We start from the raw sequence: 23,020 nt of genomic DNA, 5'->3' as shown, positions 1-23,020 counted from the left end.
AACTAGGTGACAAAGGAGAGTTATCACTGCATCCTAACCACCTGAGCCAATCTTCTAGGACAAACAGGGCAATGCAGATTCAATAGTCTCATTGTGCCAGAGTTAGTGAATTTCTTTATTGAATTTGATTACTACATCCTGTAAATATTTTTAATTATCTCTTAATTTAATCCTTAAGATTTTTAATGTTATTATCTTTCTTCAGAAATCAAGCCCTTTTCCTAGAATTTACAATGAAGTTGTTCACATATTGAGCAATCTATTTTATTGCATTAATTACTCCCAGGCTCACATTTTTCATATGATAATTTGTTATTTACTTATCTTCTCAACCAATAATTAGACCATAAACTGAATAAGTCATGATTCTGGAAAAATATACATATGCCTCTCATTTATTCAGCAGGAGAGTAAAAAAATTTGGCATCTTTTTTTAGTAAGATGAAGCTAATTTGAATAATATCAATATTTGTGAATGCATCTGGTTACTAGTTAATCCAAAGTAATTAGACCCTCTATTTATTATTCTAAACATTCCTTGCCTCTTTAGAAGTTAAAAGCAATATATTACTTCCACCCCATCCTTCCCTTCTAATCTCATCTCTACCACTCACTTGAACTCAGTTTTCTTGTCAAGAACCCCAAGAGATATCAGAGCCTGAGGAAAGGCACTCTGACTTTCATCTTCACAACGCCATACCAAAAGTATTGCCTGGGAACTAACAAGTATTTAATAAGTGATAGTGTAACTAGTAAATGCTCCATTATTACTGTACTCATTATTCTATAAATGCTGTACATTTTGATTTCTCTTGTTCATTTATCTCTTCTTATGGTTGCTTTTCTACCCAATGAAATTTCCTCCTATTTCTCAATGTCATGGTCACTCTAAATCTTGATGTGACCTGCCTGGGAGGATCTGGCCTTCTAACACTTAACACCACACTCTCCTATGAACCTTTGTGTCTGTTTTCCCAATTTTACTATGAGCTCCTTGAGAAAGGAATTCCTAAGTACCTGAGAAATTATACGTGCATTAAGGTTTGATTGAACTGATACCTAAATTTCAAATAGAGTTCTCCTTAAGGTGCTCGCTGAACAATGCAGTGCAGAGGTTCTGCAACTTTTTCTGATCATGCTGCTCTTATTGTCTCAGTAATTTTCTTATGGCATCCCTAGGCCAAAAAAAAAAAAAAATCTAACAATTCATTTATAAAGTAGTTTGGTTCCAACAATTTATGTTCTAACAACTTAGGAGGCTGTTCAAAAATCATAATATGTATATAATGGATGAAAAATAATACTTCTATTCCATTCATAAGCAACCAGTTTTACTTATGGCAAACGTACTCCTATTAGGTAAAACACGACTTCTCAAACCTTGGAATAAAGGTGCTCTGTGTAATTTCCTGTTCTATACTGACTGTCATGCCACATTTGCTTCTTACCAAAACAACTGCTAGAAACCCAGCTTCAACAAAGATATGATATTGAAAGGAAAGTAGTACCATATAATGTTGAAAGAAACCTCAAAGTAGTAGTCCATGCAGTAACTGACAGATGTTGAACATCAGGGGTGTTTCTCTGAAACATTTTAATTCTTCCCCACAATGCCTCTCTGAGTTCACTGAGGTGCACTGGGATGTCTTGGTTTTCAGTTTAGGAATGTAGAGTATGGTGGTAAAACCCATCGATTTTGGCAAAAGACTGTCTGGTTTTGAATTCTGGCTCCAGTGTTTAATGGTTGTTTGACACTGAATAATTTCTTTTACCCCTCTGGGTCTCATTTTACTTATCTGTAAAATGTGGAATGATATCACTTATCTCTTAGGGTTTTTATGAAAATAAATGTTAGTCTATGTAAAGAACTTGGGAAAGTACCTGTGACTATATAATGTGGGCAGCTAGTCTTGTTACCATTACTAATTTGAGCTGAGTATCACACATTTGCAAGAGAGATGAGTCAAATACTGTATGGCATCCCTATATGTCCTCTGTGAGCTACGACTTTCTTTATACCATCTACAACATTTTTTTAATTCATAATTAATCTAATGAAACCATACCACTTGAAACATACTAATTACTGTATGTCAGGCACTGTGCTAAACCTTTAGATTCATTAATACCAATTAATCCTCCAAACAACCATAAGAGATAGAGCTATTATTATTACCCAGTTTTACAAGTAAGAGTACTGGTGAGGCTAGAAGAGTCAAAATTTATGTCCCAGTTCAACCAGCTCGTAAGTGGCTCCCCTGACTAGTATTCAAATCTAGATGTGCATGACTGCCAACGTGAATTCTTCACAACTCCCTCTTCATTTGGACCAAAAAGGAAAGACGGATTCTATCTCTACACTAAGAATCTCAGATCTTCTCGCGACTGAAGGACAAAGCAGAGGTCATAAAATCAAGTGTAGGTTTGGGTCAGGACCAGGAGGCCTTATATTCACATCACTCACAATGCTGGCTTCATTTCAATCACAAACCTGACAGTCCTGTCAACCTGCTCATCATTCTTTCCTGAAGTACTGATTTAGAGTAGAAGATAGAGAAATCCTCAGGGCTGCTGAATATTAAGTGAAAATCTTAGCGGAGTCTTCACAAGACATGTCACCTTACTGCAGGATTCATCTATAAAAGGAATTTATTTTTCCCATATTTGCCATCTTTGAGAGAAACTATTTTAGAAATGTTCAGAAGCTGGAATGTGTGCACAGTCCACCCTCCAAGAAACAGTGGATGGTATTGATTTCTTCCATCCATTCACACCTCTATATGAGTTTATGGGATCCTAAATCAAGAAGCAATTTTTGTTTTTTGACAATGATATAGAAAGTACCTACTTTCCCCATGATAGTATACCTGCTTTATGTGTTTTTTTCAATTAAAAAAAAAAAAGGTTCTTCTATTGTTGAGCAGAGTTGTATATGTTTTAAAGTCAAACTTTTAATAAAAGCGAATATTTACATATTCTAAATCAAAAAGCAATTCTGCTTTTCTGACATTAATATTTAAAAAGATGATTTTCCCATCTCTTTTCATAAGTCTCTGTTCATTGCTTTTTGAATGCCTCTGATGTAAATATCAGATGTAGAGAACATAAAGCACTTTTCCTGAAGAAGGACACTGGTCTGGTACGTTTTTGGCCATGTAAAATATCCATGGGTGACATAACAGCTAAATATAAGTGCTCAAATGTAATATGACAATATTAAAATACCACCCATAGGTAGTTTAAGATTGACCTACCCTTGAAAATAACTGTAAAGGACCTGTGTGGAGAAGAAATCTATGAAAATAATTTAACATATAAAAAATTATAATAAAAAGGAAGAGTGGGAAGAGGCATTTACAATTTTTGAATCTGTAGTTCCTTTGTCAAAAAGTTGATACAGCTGTATACAAATACAAAGCTTGTGTGTACATATGAAAGGAAATATCGGTCTATTTGCTTTCCGTTTAGATTTATATCACAGGATCATCATCAAAATTGGTAAAAGGAAGAGAATAAAAAAAGATACCATTTTTGTAGATATTACTCAGATCTTCTTTTCAAATCTGTTCAAGAGGCAATAAGTAATGTAAAATGAATTATTATGCATTCTAAATAAGAATATAATGTGAATAGAGACTCAAAATAGTTATGTGTTTTAAAAAGTCAACAGCAGCAGAACTGCTGGTTCTGTTAAGAGTTGAAAATCATATCCAAGAAGATAAACTACTTTTCTAACTGGGAAGAGGAAAACGACGTCAGATAATATCTTACGTACAGTATTATGACTTCTTTTAATGTACTGTAAGTTTACTTTCTTTTGGCTTTGGTAGGTTTTAAATAAGAAAATTAACAATAAAAGATTACAGATTGTTTCAGGACATTACAATATTTTACTCTAAAATTTTTGTCCACATCTACAAAAAGCTAACTTTTTTTTGAGAATGAATATGGAAACCACAGCCACTGGATTTGCATATTAAAATCTGAGTCTCAGTGCCTGCTCTGTAGTCTTGAACAAGTCTCTTTACCTCCATAGAACTCAGGGTCTCAGTGCTCAGTGAGGACTGTAAATTAATGTCTACTTTACTTGAGTTTCATGTAATGCTGTTTTCTTCTTAAAATGTTAAGCTTAATTTATATGGCTATGCTTTTTATAATGTCAGTAAAATAAGAAAAAACTTCACTTTTGCCATGATTAATATTCAATTATTTCAAGTTGAGTAGATGAAATATAAACAATCAGGCTCACTGACAACTTAGTTTATTACAATTTCTTTAATATTTTGAATATTATTTATAAAATTGAAATAATCTGTTTTCCTGAGTGTTTTAAATGCCTGACCAATCAACTTCAGGACTTTAACAAGAAGAATACTTCTAAGTATTTAAGTCTTGTATATTACCCTCATAAAATAGTAAATCTTAGCTTCTAAATATTTCCAGACTTTTTAAAATAAAAATTAGTAATTTTAAAAATATTTTTTTATTTAAACTGTTAGGTTTTCAGTCAGTTATTTAATTACAAAGTCTAACTGGGCAGAGGCTCCTTCAGAGTTTAAAATATTACCAGCATTTTATACACACACACAGAAATGGTTTTAATTAGCACAGACTTAATTCTAAAACTTAAATCCTAAATTTAACTCAAAGGTATGAATACTATGGGTTTTATTTATGCCATTGTCTATATTTTATTCTAAAACTTCCCGTACAGAAAGACTTTATCCTCTAAGGAGTTTTACCACATCAAATGGATTAAAACTTTTTTGGGGGGGAGCAGAAATTTGAAGACAAAATGTAGGTACTGGGAGCTAACTATGTCTCAGGTGATTTTCTGCATAACACTCACACAGACACACTGAACCTTAATTATATCTACCATAACAACTGGAGACTTCAAGTCTAAACCATTCAGATGAAGGTGGATTTATGTGGGTCCTAGTTACTCTTTTTTTTTTTTTTTAAAGATTTTATTTATGTATTTGACAGAGAGAGACAGCCAGCGAGAGACGGAACACAAGCAGGGGGAGTGGGAGAGGAAGAAGCAGGCTCCTAGCAGAGGAGCCTGATGTGGGACTCGATCCCAGAATGCCAGGATCACACCCTGAACCTAAGGCAGACGCTTAACGACTGCGCCACCCAGGTGCCCCGGTCCTAGTTACTCTTAAATAGCTTCTTGTGATTCAATTTTGCAACTCCTGACCCAGGTTGCAGCTAACTTTGTTCAGCAAACTCTTTACAGCTCAATTAATTCCATATCCATTTCATATTATTCACACGCCGCTAGACCACAACTCTTATAAATACTTCTCTGCCTTAAGGGTCACAACTCTGAAATCAGGCTAATTATACACATTAGCACCTAACATAAAAACTGAAAGACTATAGAACAGAGAAGTGCACCATCTTCACTCACCAACACACCTGGAGCATGGTCAAACATTACTAAACTACTCAGTGTTTATCACTACGGAAAATTTAAAATTCTGGGCCATTTCATTTTGATCTTTTAAAGTCTAAAATATGATTAATGACATATTTAAAAAGCAATCTAATTTTAAGCAGGAAAGGTTATTTATTTTGCCCTCTCACAATATACACAATAAAAAGTGGCATTTTTGACATCTACATGAATGGCAACTGCAAGTGAATGTTCTTCAATTTGGTATGAATAAATATGCAGTCACATCATAATTATATAGAGAATCGAATCAATTTAACGTTTAGTTTTCAAATGAACAATGGAACTTTTAGGGAAATAGAAATGCCATGAGTATAATTTTAAAACAACAAAGATATATGATAGTCATTTCTCTAGCTTTCATCTGTAAAGTACCTGTTTATTAACCAGGTCAACTGAGTTCTCTTACCTACTAATAAGATAACACTTGAGGAAATCAGTGTAGTTTTATTATTATCATCATTAGTGACCACAATGATGTATATTAGCAAAACAAAATAATCATGCTACAAAACAAAAATCCACATGGTAACATGCAATGTAACAATAAAATTATGCTTAAAAATATGAATTTTTTAGTTATATTTTTACCTCTAAATTGCTCTATGAGCCCAGAGAAATCTATGATGTTCATTAGACAGACTTCTAACCAACAATATTTATAACCTGATATAAAAATAACACTCAAGTCCACAGTGTATTAAAGAAATCACTTAAGAAAATTATAAAGGTTTTCAAGAATGAAAAAAATAAGTTCTCCATATTCTTGACCTAAGTATATGGGTATCTATGAAACTGCTTTACTCTTCTTCCTCCCAACCCACCTCAAAGGCCAAAAACAGCATACATATCTTGTATTTTGGTCTTGGTTCAAGTTCTAACCAACTCTGCACATATAATTTTTTCATTTCCCTGGTCTGATATAGTAGTTTATAATTTTAAAGATTTGAAAGTTCAAAATTAACCACATACAGCTTTCAGAGCCGAATTTATGCCATGGAACTCTTGGCATATTTTTAAAGATTTTATTTATTTCCTTGAGATCTGAGAGAGAGAGAGAGAGAGAGAACTAACAGGGAGGAGAGGCTAAAGGGTAGAGAGAGAGAGAAAAGAGAGAGAGAGACAGACTCCCTGCTGAGCAGGGAGCCTGACATGGGGCTCGATCCAAGACCTAGAGATCATGACCTGAGCCAAAGGCAGACACTTAACTGACTGAGCCACCCACGTGCCCCAACTCTTGGCATGTCTTTAATAAGGATGTATAAATTAGGGGTCTGCAATGTACAAAATAGGAAACTTGAAGATACTCCATAGCACTTTATTTTCCAGGTAAAAATTAACTAAGTGATTCTGTTTTACTTACTTAATGCTCCATAAAACACCACCTCAAAAACTGTCATTATTTCTCAAAATTCTGTGGGTTCATTAGCTAGTTCTTTGGATCTATGTAGTGTTACCTGGACTCACTGACACAGCAACTAGGCTGGAAGATCCAAGAAAAGCTCTCTAAGCCTTGGCACAGATTCTTAGCTGGGGAACCCATGTTTTTCTCCCAAACAGCCTCTCTCCATGGTTGGTATTTCATCATTTAAGGATTCTATCAATTGCTCTTTCCAGCAGATACCATGACTTCGTACAGCACCATGTTCAGATACAAGTGGAAACTGTCTGGTCTCTCAAGGGATAGTTTCACTTCCACTTTTGGTCAGAGTAAGTCATGAGTTCAAAGCAAAGTCAAGGGGAAGAAAACACACACCACTTCTTAAAAGGAGGGATGGCATATCCATACATGGTGACCATCCTCAAACTATCTACCACTATGAGAATCTTACATGTCAGGGAAATGTTAATAAAATTTTAGCTTAGAATGAAAATATTACAACTACTGCTATCCTTGAAACATAAAGGTTTAGGGCAATATTCTGGAGTAATTTTCAGATGATGTATTATTTATGATTTCATTTTTCCATATTGTTATTTTATATATTCTATGAACTTCCCACTTTGGACCTATACTTAAAAAATTAGTAAACCTGGAATGCCTGGGTGGCTCAGTCAATTGGGCATCTGACTCTTGATCTCAGCTCAGGTCTTGATCTCAGGGTTGTGAGTTTGGGCCCCACACTGGGCTACATGCTGGGTGTGGAGCCTACTGAGAAAAAGAAAAGTTTAAAAATTAGTAAACTGTTCTTTTCCTTTTTTCCCCCAAATGTTATAATTGACTATTGTGTGAAAAAGTTAATATGTGGAACAAACAACCACATTTCAGAATTTGTGAAATTCAAAACAAGGTTTGCTTTTTGCCAAAGGAGAAAAAAACTCTAGATAGGTGGCTATTCTTTCCCTTGCCTATGCCATTCCTCCTTGACTTCCATATCTACCTGATGCCAAATATTTGAATAATGAAAGATGAAGTTTCTCACATTGTAGACAGGACGATTATTTCAATATCTAAATCTAATGAGAGTACTTTACTCTCTAAAGTTTTCAATAGTTCCTCTATTTTCTTAGGAAGAACATTCAAAGTCTTTACATGAGCTACAAAACCTCTTGGTTAGTTTCTAGTTCACTTCTCTAGCTTCCTCTGGCACCTGGACCTCTGATCCACCTGGACCTCAACCCCACATTTTTCTGTCTCTCCTCCCTGCCATGCCTCCTCCACTCATCTGCTCTTCCTTCTACATGAACAACTTCCCCTGACATCCACCTAGTCAACATCTAGTCAACACTCTCCCATGCAAGTCTTTGCTGGCTTTCTTTATTTATCAATTTAGGTTCTTACAGCACCATGTAGCTGTTCTTCTGGAAAGTTAGCACAGGCGATATTTTATGTGATGATTTAATTCAAATATATTTCCCTGAAATGCTCTATGATTCAGAGTACACGGCATGTTTCTCTAAGCCATGATACTCCAAACAAAGTCTTGGACATGGTGGATAGATGATCCAGATAAACAGTTACTGACTGAATGAATCAATGAGTGAAAATGCAATGAATGCAGTGGCTGATTAGTGCGTAACAGACAAAGAAAGGTTGATCATAAACTATATTCATTCCTCAATATGTACAAAGAGTAAAAATACATCTCAATAAAACAAAACAAAAAGGTTACCTGAGGTATTGAGTGAGATTGCTTAGCACAACTGAAGTTAGTGAGCAAAAGGGCCAGGCAGAGAATTTCTTGTTAGCAAATTCAAAGTGGGAAGTATTGCTGCCCCAATGTTTCTCTCCTTTTTTCAAGTATGTAAGCAATTTCAGTTCTTCATTCCCCCGAGTGATTTGCTTCAGCCAATTAAATGTGAATTCAAGTAGTATGTATCACCTCTGGGTGGAAGCATTTAACTACCACTGCCAAGACCCTAGAATTCTCTTTTCTGTAATTGTGGAAGAACATATTTATATGAAATTTAACACTGAACTTCCTCTTGGAGGATAGTTTCCTTAGAGATGCACACTGAAAAATCTATGTGGATTCAAACTCCCAAGATTTAGGGGTTGCTTCCCTTGTACACTGTTGGTGGGATTGTATACTGGTACAGTCACTATGGAAAACTACATGAAGATTCCTCAAAAAAGTTCTAAAAACAGGACTTCCATATGATCCAGCCATTCCACTTTTGAGTATATATCTGAAGGAAGTTAAATCACTGTCTTAAAGAGGTATCTATTTCCCAATATTCACTGTAGCATTATTTATGATAGCCAAGACATGGAAACAATCTATGTCCATCAGTGGGTTATTGTATAAAGAAAATGTGGTATGTGTATAACACACACACACACACACACACACACACACACACAGAGACCACACACACAAACATGGGAATATTTTCCAGCCATGAAAAAGAAAGAAATTCTGCCATTTGTGACAATATGAATGAACTTTGAGGGCGTTATACTAAGTGAATTAAAACAGAGAAGGAAAGACAAATACTGTATAATCCCACTCATGGAATTAAAAAACCAACTCACAGAAACAGAGAGCAAATGAGCAGTGCCAGGAAGGGTCTGAGTGTGGAGGTGGGGGATATGAGGGAAAGTACTCAAAAGGGACCAGCTCTCACTTATAAGATAAACGAGTTCTGGGGATGTAATGCTCTACGTGGTGATTACAGTTAACAGTACTGTGTTGAATATATGAAAATTGCCAAAAGAGTAGATCTTTGAAGTCCTCACTATAAAAAAAGAGGAAAAAATGTGATTATGTGAGGTGATGGATGTGTTCACTAACTTTATTATGGTAATCGTTTTGCAAAATACACATATATCAAATTATTATGTTGTACAACTTAAAATAAAATGTTATATGTCAATTATATATAAATTAAGCTGGAAAATTAAAAACCAATGTGTAAAAAGAGCACTTGGTAACATGCATACAATAATATTTGATTTTGTATTTGTTGTCTGTGCTGTCTCTGCTTAAAGTGGATTATATTGACATCTCCTGAATATAAGTCATTGAGTAAAATGAGCAAGAGCTCTTGTTAAAAAAAAAAAAAAAAGAAAGAAAGAAAATAAAGATTTAGAGGTTATTTTTTACTGCAGCATAAACTGATTTATAAATGTCATGATTCTAAACAGAAATAAAACAAGTTTATTTAATGGCTTTTATCTTATTATTAAATACACCAAACAAGTGAATATATTTGGGCCTAAATCAAACAAAAATTTATTCCTAAAATATTGTTAGGCAGAGCCAAATATCTCATTATTTTTCTCCAAAATAAAATAGCATCATATATGAACATAATAAATTATACTAAGTTAAATGCAGGGTAACACAAAAATAAGAAGTTCTTCTGAGCATCTGGAGAAGCCAATTATGAATCTCACATTTTTTGAGCTATCTGAAAAAGAAATTATCACACACCTCACATATATAGTCTGTCTCTCTGTAAATTTATAAATTGTTGCCAGATCCTGAGTTATTTACAATTACAGGTTTTACCCTCAAACTATTTCCTATTACCTATAAGCACTTCTGAATTGCTCTAATAGGCCAAATCCCTGAAAGCCCAAGTATACATCAATTCCAAAGATGGGTCAAATACAATTTGTAGTTATATAATAAATAACTACTTATATTTTCTGATTGCTTCATCATGGACTAGATTATAGTGGTTGCCAAGGGCAGAGACATAAATTTAACATTAATTATCATTTTAATATGTCTTATTTTTGACACCATTAGATTTAGATGACACTGTAACAGCATATTTGGAATAAGCACAGTATATTTAATTTAATGTTTCTCTAGTATATTTAGAATCTACATTCATTAGAGCAAGCATTTGTTGAGTACCCACCACATGCCAGACACTGTGTGAGGTGTTGTAACTATAAAGTTGAAAATATAGTTCCTCTCCTTAGTTAACTTCAAATTTATTCATTTAGACTTTATGACTTGATACACATTCCATGTTAAATATTTATTTAATTTAATAAGACTGACAATAGTAATTGTATATCAGTAGTTATATATCACTTATAGTTATAAAAACATATTTGGAAACATTAACTCATTCAATTTTCATGTAGTTCTTTGACTTTGTGGAAGCCAGGCTACTATATACACATAGAAACCGAGGTTCAGATATTATTTAACACATTTTACAAGGTTTCATGCCTACAATGCAATTATATTATAAACGTAGAAAAAAGTTTCAAATGTGTGAAAAATAAGTGTGATCTTCTCGATATATGATGAACTTCTTGAGCCAAAAGAAAAAATGTACAATACCAGTGGAAAAATGGACAAAGGATAAGGGCTAACCTTAATAAAGGAGCAGATACAAATGGTCTGAACACTCATGAAATACTCAGACCATATTTGTGGAAAAAGGGTGATTTACAGTAATATTGGAATAGACTTTGTGTGTTTGTTTTGCCAATTCACTTGGAGAGTACTCACAATATACACATGTCCTGTTTACAAGTATGTGGCAATGGGAATTTAGTTGCTTGGAAGTACAGATGGAATTCTTTTCCCAGAGGATAATTTAGTAATATACACACTGTCATCTTTAAAATAATACATACTATTTAACTCTGAAATTTTAATACTATGGATTTATTTTTTAAAAGTAATCAGAGATATATGTAAAATATTCAGGTACAAGGATATAGGTAGGCATCATAACATTTTCATGAGTAGTAAATAATTCTAAAGAACTAAGTATCTGATGATATATTATTAGTTTGAGAAAATTTATGGCACACCCATCTGGTGAATATCCCTCAGATTTCAGAGAATATTTACGATATTTGAAAATGCTCACAGTGTGCTAATTAACAAGAACAAGTTATAAAACAGAGCATACAGATTCACTTCAAGGTTGTATTTACACACACACACACACACACACACACACACAGATGACTGAAAACATGCCATATCTTGAGTGACATAATAATCAGTAATTTTTCTGCATTTTCCAAATTTTGCATAATAAAGGCATATAACTTCATAATCTGAAAAAAAATTTAAAATAAATGATATTCTTGATCTAGTTAGTTCCACTATTGGGTACACACACACTTTGAAATATTACACAGTCATAAAAAAAAAAAATCTGATCTTGCCTTTTGTGACAGCATAGATGGACCTAGAGGGTATTATGCTAAGTGAAGTAATTTTAGAGAAATATACATACTAGAGGATTTCACTTGTATGTGGAATCTAAAAAACAAATGAACAAAGAACAAACCACAAAACAAACTTTTGAATACAGAGAACAATCTGGCAGTTGCTGGAGGGGAGATGGGTAGGGGGATGGGTGAAGTAGATAAAAGGGATTAAGAAGGACAAACTTCCAGTTATAAAACAACATAGTCACAGAGATGAAAAGGACAGCTTAGAGAATATAGTCAATAATATTGTAATGACATTGTATGGTGACAGATGGTGACTATACTTATTGTGATGAGCACTGAGTAATGTATGTAATTACTAAATCAATATGTTGTACACCTGAAACCAATATAACACTGTTAATTCTACTTCAATAAAAATAATTAAAAATAAATAAATGATGTTTGTCTTTTCTTTACTTGCTATATAATTTTCCAAAGTTACTTAAAAATTTAATGTAGTTTGCAAATTTTGAACAGATTTCATCATCTCAGTAAGTCATAAGTACTCCTTACTTGATGAAAATGAATAACATTTAGGTAAGGGAGATAGGATATGTCATTAGACAATTATGTGAACATTTATATAATATGCAATGCTACTTTTTGCTAATCTACTCTTTTTTAGGCAGATTATGAGTCCTTTGCATAACCAAGAATATATCATTATCACAACTGAGGGACAATTATTATTCCAAGCAAATACATATCCTTTTTAATGTAGTCCTTTTGGTATTTCTCACAATATCACAGTATTTTATTTAAAAAAATATGTTGGAATTAGATAATTTATAAACTTCTAATGCTCATTTCTCAAATAAGATATAAAATTAACAATGTTAGCCACCCAACTGGTAGAGATGAATGCTTAACTGAGTTCAAGAACACATATTAACATTTTAACTTCACAATAGCAGAATTCTTCTCTATCTTATTAAGAGTTAAACACCCCCATGCCTGGAATGGCATCAATCACACAGTAAGTATTCAGGCAATATTTGTGGAATTAAGATATTAGTGAACAGCACTGTCTACGATGAACAGGCACTGGATATACAAAGAGGAATCAGTCAGGGTCCAAGCTTTTAAGAACTTAGACTCTGGGAGAGAGCACAACCACAGTGAATAGAACAAGTCAAAATATATGACTCAAACTTCTGTGAATATCAGGTGTTTAAAAAAAAAAAAAGCTAAAAAAAAAACCCCTTTAAAACTGTGTTTATAAGACAAGAGTGGTAACTAACACTATGTACCACACTTTTCAATCATCTATAAAGATGAAATTAACAAATTCTGGTGCTCTGAGATGTTACTTAATTAAACTTTAAAATTACTTTTATTATGGCTTTATTAGTAGTACATTTTAATTATAATATTACTATAGGTAATTAGGTACGTTAAGTTATTCATCTAAATTAACCAGAAGTTTTGGATAAACTGAGGTGATTTCATGTACAAATGAAAGCCTAAAAGAAATAATATCCAGGGGCTAAAACTCTGAGAATGGAAAAAAAGTATTTTAGGACATCCAAAGATATATTTATGAATCTTGAAATTTCAGTGGCTGAAATTGTTGTTGTTGTTCCATGCTTCTTTGTGAAAAATAACCTTTACCTATTAAGTAAAGAAGCCACTAATGGTAAAAGGAATTGTCTCAATATTGTGCAGATAATGGATGTGTGTACTGTGTAAAGGTATTGAAAACTTACATCTGGCTTTCTATGTTGAACTACACATGGCAAAAAGGTGATTTTTCTCTTAAATTCCAGTCTCTCTTTTCCTATAATAAAGTTATTTCTGTCACTGAATAATTATTCTGACAACTTATGACAAAGGATGGAACTAGAATGAAGTCAGCAAACAGAAAGATTTCCACACCAAAGTGCCCTATATATCTTGACAGGAAGATGCAGATAAAGGCCTCATTCTCCTGTCTACAAATCATGCAGACACAGTTTGCACAAAATATCAACTTAAAATAAAGTAGGTACCTCTGAAAAACACATATATTATAATACACTATGCTAATTTTAAAAGAATCCTTGAATACACACTTTTGTGTTAACTTATAAATAGGAATGTCAGAATTAGCTTATCTGTTAGCACCACAGATTCACAATTACACATGTTTAAGAATTTGCTGACTAACATTAAATACCCAGAAAATATCTTCATGTTATGCTTCAAAAAAAAAATTCCTTCTATCAACACTTGAGTAATTGTAACCTTTTCATCAACAAAATTTTAAGGACTTTCTTTAATTTACTTTTATATCAGCTGATAGAAAATTAGGAGCATGTCTGATTTCTGACCTTCTCTTTCATTTATTGCTGTTTACTGATTGGAGGACTTTGACAGGTGCTAGAGAGGAAAATTATGTTCTCTTGCTAAGAGCTCTATTCCAACAAATATATTATACTCCTGATATTTACAAAGATACTACAAAAGTTTCCTTACACAGCCCCTTTATCATACAAATGTTAAGAGAAGCCAGATCAATTAAACTTTGAAAAAATGGACAAATAAAAGCATTGAAAATAAAATGTCCATAATTGGCCTCTTACATACAAGGGTGATAAATTACTAGGAACTCTACAAAATGTCTTATTTCAGTTTCTCCTTCCACGGTTAAAAGAACACTTATAAAAAATCCATTCAAAATTCTCACTTTTCATCAACAGAAGTCATCTAAAGGAAGAATGGTCTGTTTACTACTCAGCTTGACTGTGTTATTAGGAATTACTGTGCTGACAAACATTTTGAATAATTTCCTCTACATTTTAAGAATTTGTACACCATTAAACATAAGGAATTGATATAGCTACCACTCCTAGAGAATATGTACACAACACCACTTGGCCAGCTTTTCTAACCACATCTACAGTGTTTCCCAGCATACTGTCTCATCGAATGAACTAAATCAGCACTTTCGTAAATTAAATTAATGTTTGAGGAATTAATAAAAAGACATGTAAATATCTAATGCATAACTAAAAAAATATGGAAAGACATTTTTTATTTCCGTGAAAAATCTTATTTTAAACCCATAATTAACTTGTGGCTCAAGATGTTGGAATGGCCCCTAAAGCACCACTAAACTGATAGAAAACACACCACAGGAAATACATGAAATTGTAAGAATACCAGAAAAAAAATAAAGTACTAGCCAACCAGAAAGTTTGATGACCTCCTTTTTGATGGAAAGCAGATGAGGAAAACTGTAGTCAACATGGCAGTATATGACACTATGCAATATGATGCAGAAAGGTATCATTTTTACCATAGACACATAGAATGCTACACAAGAAACCCTTTAAAAGATGCATAATTAAGGTTGTAAACAAGAAAGATAAATTGTCAGGGATCCAAAATGAAGAGGAAACTCAAAGTTGGATTGGTGAGGATGCAAAATGAGGAGGAAACTCAAAGTTAGCTGGAATAAACCAAGGAAAAGAGGACCCTCCACAAAACAGGGGATTTTAAAAGATTCTGCTTATCTGCTGGAAAGAAAAGTTCTTCCAGCGATAGGCTGAAAATCAAGTTTTTGCCAAGTTTGGTTGTAGAGCCTAAATTTATTCTATCTGCATCTTAGGTAATTTCAGGTCAAAAATTAACATAGAAGCTAAGTACAAAATGGGGGAAATTATGGAACAAATCCAGAGGCAAAAATGAAACAATGCTGTAGAGAAGCATATTCAAGTGTCATAATGTTGGTCTCTCATGGGAATCAACATCTGCTGAAGGTGAATCTGTCATAAAAGGACATTATAAACATCAAAAGGAATAAACCACCATGAGGGAGATTCAGCGGACACAAATAATGAAGTAATTAGTCCCTAAAAAAATAAAACTAACTGAATAATCAAAAATCAACTTTAAAATAAGAAAATTTTTAAAATAAGCAATAAAAATCACAGAAATCAAAAATATCTTCTGAAAACAAAAATAAATTTATGAAATACAGATGACAGGAAATCACACAGAGTGAAACACAAAAAAGAGAGATATAAAAATATATAAAATATGACGACGAAGAAGAAGGTTCGAATACATAATGAGCATTTTAGAGAAAATTAAGATGGAAAAGGGATAAAAGTAAATATATAGTAGCTGAGAATTTTTCAAAATTGAAGTTGGACATATTTAGGAGCTTGTAGAGGCCAGAATGATATAAATTTAAAACAAATCTACACCTACACACATTGTAATGAACCCAAAGACATCATTGCAAAAAGAAATTTTTAAAATCTACCAGAATGAAAGACAAATATATCTTCAAAGATGTTATAGTTAGACTATGAGCAGTCTTCTCATGAGCAAAATTATATTCCAGAAGAGCAATGAACAAAATATGCAAAAAATGTAGAGAAAAAAATTATTGGTCATCATGGAGTTCTGTAACCAACCATATTATTATTTTAAAATGTGAGTAAGTAATTTTTAGAAAGAAAAACTATAAGCGAGTTTAAGACTGTTTCTATAATGATCTTCAAATGGTCTTCAGTACACAGGAAATGAACCCACAAGATGTATGTATGTGGTAAGAGGAAACGGTTAATAAATATCTCAGAAAAACATGTAATAAATCTAAATAAACATTGATAAAGTATTAGGAGAAGTTTAAAAACAAAGTAAAAAAATAGTAGAAACATGGACATTGCCAGAAATATCTTGGAGGAAATTTAAACAAGCCATTGTCCTCTTTGTGAAAAGGATAGATATATTATCTTCAGCTTTATTGGAAAAAAAAAAAAAGCTTTATTTTATGTTAAAATATTTATGTTCACCTAAATGTAACAGAATATTTAATTTTTAAGATAGTAAAAGTTGGAAAAAAATGAATATAGAATACTTAATAAATCCAAAAAAGACAACAAACAATAAATACAATAAAATAAACTGTTGAAAATATTTCTGGGAAGTGGGATTAGAAATATGTGGAAAGGTATTAATTTTTAATTTTACTATTTTTCCTATACGCTCAAATTTTATTGTTGTTTTCGGGTTCACACATTACTTTTTTAGGACATTAAAATTTTAATTAAAAAAATGAAAAACAAAACCATTAACAACAAAAAAGAAATGCACAAGTATTTTGTGATAGTTTTCTTTGGCGAAAGGAATTATGGGTTATTCTTTCTTCTGCTCTTTTGTATATTGTTTTTATAGTCAGAAAATTAAATAAACTAATTTTCTTGACCAGCTCTGATTGGTGCATGTAGAACTACCATTTCTATTTTTAGGCTATGTGACTCTGAGGACCAGCATCTCTGAATCTTCTCACAAGAGTCCCTGAGCTCCATTTTTATATCTAATTATAATTCACACCTCCACATTTAGTTCTCTACTAAATACCCATTACAATTGATTAGACGATGATTATAACTTTCATTTTTTTCATCGTTTTATATTATTTTTTCCCAATCAATCCCAAGGCTCATAGACAAAATGTTATAATAGTAACACTAATATAAAAATGATCAAATAACTAATATTAAGAGTGCTTAATTTCAAGGCTTTCTTGAAGGTATTTTTCACATGTTAACCTATTTATTCCTCTTGCTATTACTGTGAAGTCAGTTCTGCTATCCCCATTATGGATGGGAAATGGAGGTGTAGAGAGGCTAAGTTACTTGCTTAAGACCACAAAGCTATTTTGTGCCAAATGTAGAGAAGAGAAGATGTGTGGTCCTCCATCACAAGAGGCCTGCTTCCAGAATGTTGGTGTCACTTTATGCACACTTGAGAGATGGAACTTCTTTTGCCAGTAAGATTATTTACTTTGTACTTCATAGGATACATGACTCTCTCATTGCTTCTTTTAAAAATCTCACTAAGTAATTTCATTCATGTATTCATTTAATTGGAAGCTTGTTATGTATAAATTTTAGGCCCACCCTACTGCCATAAGATATTTGAGACTCCTAATTTTGATTCATGTTACTAGGACCTAAATTCACTCTAAATTAGCCAAAGAGTCCTTGCAAGACAGTTACATGGGCCATAGACTTCATTATTAAAGACTGATAGGAGGATGAAAGAATAAAAGAATAAAAAATGAAAATAAAATAATAACATAATAAATAAAATAATAATAAAAGAGTCCCAATGACTCTGACTCTGCTTTTTTTTTTTCCTTCCCTAGTAGGTCCTGTGTTATGCCTTCATCACAGCAAGTATTTAATACTACAGTATATGGTACATACTCAATTTTGACTAGAATAGCTCTTGTCAATATGAATAATGGGAATAATTTCATTATCTAATGAAATTTCTATTTAAAATAATTCTCCCAAACTGAAAGATTTTTATTTAAAGTTCATTAAATAAAGAGATTTTAATTTCTCTCTTGTTCTACAGATACAAGAAAAGAAAAACACAGTGATGTTGGTAGGACACAAAATCAAAGAAAAACACAGTGATGTTGGTAGGATACAAAATCAAAGTAAAAAGCCTTCTGTTTTTAATAAAAATGCATGCAAACACAACCCCAGAACACAGATTCTGAAGCACATTTCCACTGCTGCCAAATACTAAAACAAAACAAAACAAAACAAAACAAAAAACAAAAAAACCAAAACAAGGACCTACATGAAGTGGGTGGGTGGATGCATATAGGAAAGCTGACAAGTACTTTCTCCTTCATTTACTTTTAGGAGGATACAGATTGCCCCCAAACCTTCTAGGTTTTACTCCCTGTCACCATACATGCACAGCTTTCCCCATTATCAACATCCCCACCACAACACACATAGTTTTACAGTTTGTTATAATCAATGAACCTACATTGATACATAACTATCACCCCAAATCCATATTTCATACCAGGTTTCACTCTTGGTATTATATATTCTATGGGTTTAGACAAATACATAGTGACATGTATCCACTGTGACAGTATCACACAGAATTGTTTCATTGCCCTAAAAATCCTCTGTGCTTTCTCTGTTCATCCCTCATGCATACCTTTTTGAATAAAAAGAAGATAAAAGGGAAAAAAAAAACTAAAGAAATGCAGTTGAAAAACATAAATCTCAAGAAGAATCGGCCACAGTTTGAACAAAGTGCTAAGACAATTACTCTTATATAGATTACATATCTCTAAAACAATCTTTCTGTGTATATTTTTAAAAAGAAAACCAAAGTGAACTGAAAAAGTTTAAAATTAAAAATAAATTTGGATAAAATGATAGATGTGGAAGACAGACAAATGAGATCCAACATGCTCATAAGTGGTGATACTGAAGAAAAGGAACAAGCAACATAATACCAATAAAAAAATCAAATACCAAGTATACCAACAACAACAAAATTGAAATATAAAAATCTCAAATCAATGCGGTACAGCATATTCAAGCAAGGATGATGAAGACTGCCTAACTCCAGGACATACTATGGCAAAGAAAAAAAAAAAGAAAAGAAAAGAAAAAGGAAAAAAAAAAGAAAGAAAGAAAGGAAGAAAAAGAAAACAACCAACAAAGAAAAAATTCCCCAAAGAATCATGTGGACATGCACCAGAAAGAAACAAATAATATTCAGGATGGAAATTTCACACATACCTAATAACCAATGAACAGCAACATTCTGTATGGGACTAGTCTCCAGCATTGTTTACAAATATTTACAAGTTTTTAAAGGGAAAAATATGTTTGATTCAAGATCAATATGTCTCCCATGTATATGGCAAAAGAAAAAAATGTTCTATGTAGGCAGACGGAAAATATAGCATCTATGACTGTTTCTTTGGTAGAGGGGTACTACTTAACAGTGAAATCCAACAATCCAAGAAATAATTCAAAATTAATACAGGAATGATGAATTGAGTAGTAAGTAATTGGTAAGGACTGTTTTTTTTTTTTTCTCGCAAATTCCAAATAAGTCTAACCAAGACTGTGTGAATTAAGCCAGAATGTAAATACTATAAATCTCAATAATGTAAAACTGATAATATAATTGAAGTTCAGGTGGTATATGTAAGGAAGATAATCATAAAGCACATGTGTTAATTTCTATAACTATCATAACAAAGACTTATAAGACATTATTTAATATTTAAACATGCATTTTAAAAACGGTGACTTCAAACTACTAGTAGTTTCTTAATTTTTGTTCTTAAGTGTTATTTTTATGGACCTAATATCTCCTTTGGGGGAAAAAAACAAACAAATACCCGAAATTTAGCAATTTCTTCAGTTTCATATCAGCTCTACTTTTTTCTATTTAATCCAAATCTAAAATAAATCCAATACTTTTTTTAAAGAATACAGGAAGATCATATTCTTTTAAAAGGATATCTATCTATCTATCTATCTATCTATCTATCTATCTATCTATCTATCATCTATCTATTATCTATCTATCTGTGATCACATTATCTAAATACTTATTTGCCAAAAATAAACAAAAATGTATGATAAGAAAGCATTCTTCTAAAGTCTCTCCCTCTCATTTTGTTATTTGAATTTAAGCATAGGATGTCTACAAATATCACAATTGTTTTTTACAGGTGACAAGATGTCTTTTTTGAACTTTTCTGTTTAGCTTGAGTTATTTTTAAGGAGTATAGCTTATGCTACTGCATTCTAATTAATAAGATGTTAAAGACGTAAGTGAAAAAATAAATATTTCATAACCCTCCTCCTTCCACTAAAATAATAAAAAAGGTACAAACTTACTTTTCTATTACTGAGTATTTTCATTTGTCAAAGACACAGAAGTATGCAAACAACTTAATATACCTCACGTTCTTTTCACAAGATAATTGATTTTTTTTTATCTAAGCTTAGACCAAATATGTATTAATTCTCCAAATGACAATGTGAATTTGTTTTCATTAGGGAAAGTTACATGGAGAATACTAAACGAACTATTCTGGCACTTCACTAGAAATGTTCAAAGGAAGTAATGCAGTGCAGTTTATAAATGACAAGCTTTTTGGCTAAGATGTGATAAGTTATGCATTTATATAACCTCATAGAAAGCCTTATAAAAATTGCAAATTTATATATTTGAAATCTCGGGATTGCATAGCCATGATATTGCTTTTAAAAAAACCACTGAAGCATCAAAGATGAAACGACTCTGTATTTCTGTTTGTTATACAAATCACGTCAGTATTGTGTGTATTTTTTTTCTGAATTTGTGTAGGTTTATACATGTGTGAAGAGGGGTAGGGCATGGGAGAGTGTGCTTAAATATTTTTTTATCTTATAAAACACAATGCACATAAATTGATGAAACCTTTAACAACAATAAAAATAAACCCACCAGATAAATGAAGATTGTTCAAAACTAGAAATTCAATATTCAACATGCGGCTCTTTCTCTTACAAAAATTTTTTAAAAACATTGCCACTGTAGATAAGATTATGAATACCTCATTTTCCAAATTTATTCCGTGTAATTCTACTGTTCTCCCTATTTTCTCTCATAACTTCTGTTTAGTCATTCTGTGAATATTTCTCAGAGGACATAGTCAGGATGCTGATTATTTAAACATAAGTAGTTTTCAATTGGAGAAGCAAGAACTATGAATTCCAATTTCTCCCCAAACCCCCAAAGTTGACAGTATTCCATTAACATAATGGGTTATATGTGGCTAATCTCAGAGCTCTTAAAAGTTTTGTTCCCAAGTCATCAACTTCTGAAACTTTTCACAAAGTATTACAGGCACCTTAATACTGACAAGCTTAACTATTGTAAATGGGAACTCCAGAAGCTATCATCTGGAAGCTGGGTGAGAAGCAAAATGCCAGACAAAATTAGGTGGGGTCATGTGACCTCCAGTCTTGCACTGCTCCCCTCACCAAATCCCTCCCCCAGGAAACTTTTTATAACCATTCCTTTAAATCATCTGTGGGAAACTGCAAACCCCACCCCTCTACCCTTTGATGAAAAAAAAATTAGCAATAACATTTTCCCATTTGCCGTCACAGAAAGGGTGTGAAAGCCATCTGAAAGTACCAGAATTAGCACTGTCATCCCGTCTTGCCCATTAGTTTTACTGCAGCAAAAGACTAGTGAAACACTGAAAAATGTACCTGTAGTCTCTCTTTCTCTGGTTTGATCCTAAGCTCCCCAGAATACATATTCAATACATTTTCTCTCACAAGGAATAAATGCATTTTAAGCATCAACATCATAAAAACATAGCATAAATAAAGCAGTGACTTCTCCCCCAACCCCAGCTTTTACCTGTTATGCTAATACAAAGACATTGAAAGGAAGAAAAGCTGCAGCTTGCCCAGCAAAATTCTCATTGCAGCAGACAGCACAATTTTGTACTTACAGATCTTACCAGGGAAATGTCTCGGGATCTTTACAATTTTTCTGCAGAACTCTGTTTCAAGCTCTCAGCCAGGCATGCTGTGCATCCAGGCAGAACCAAGCCGTATGGAATGTCTATGCAGCTGGGAGATAATGGGACTCTTTTTCCCAGCTGGGACTGCAAGCCTTTTATCCACTGAGTATTGCGTGGCTCTTCTCTGGTCTTAAGCATGAAATACGCTCCTCTCCTGCTGCATTCCTGACGGAACCTAGACAATTAGTTCTTGAGGCACATGTGCAAATCTCCCGTTTGGAATATTCAAAAGGAAAATTCTCCCTATATTGAAAAAACAGCTCTATCTTCACCATCCTTCACAGAATCAGAGAGAGCTGAGAGCAGCTGCCATTCCAGTGGCATGAAAGATTAAATTCACCCTCCCCTTTCTTTGACTAGAGATAGTCACTCCTGTTGGGTCATCAGAAAACCTCTCTTATTGAAAACTGGGTCAGGCTAACTACTTATTAGGTTTCCAATAGGAAAGGAAGTCATTTTTTTCTTCCTCTGGTTTCACTGCATTGTCATTTGCAAGCGAAGATTAAGTCAGTCAAGGGTCTGCACTGATTTAGACTGTATTCAAACGTAAGTAAGCTTTCTG

At 32.9% G+C, this 23,020-nt stretch overlaps 1 protein-coding gene across 1 annotated transcript in view; it reads right to left on the bottom strand.

Moving 5' to 3' along the window:
• LOC113257094 (contactin-6) overlaps positions 1 to 22,802 on the bottom strand; it is a 268,941-nt gene extending 246,139 nt beyond the window's left edge. The window contains 1 exon segment of the mRNA XM_026501252.4: positions 22,396 to 22,802. The gene's annotated coding sequence lies outside the window, so the exon portion shown is untranslated.
• Positions 22,803 to 23,020: the final 218 nt, after the last annotated feature.

This window comes from Ursus arctos, unplaced genomic scaffold, assembly GCF_023065955.2.
Source record: "Ursus arctos isolate Adak ecotype North America unplaced genomic scaffold, UrsArc2.0 scaffold_14, whole genome shotgun sequence".
NCBI lineage: Eukaryota > Metazoa > Chordata > Mammalia > Carnivora > Ursidae > Ursus > Ursus arctos.
This window is presented reverse-complemented; position numbering and strand designations above follow the sequence as displayed.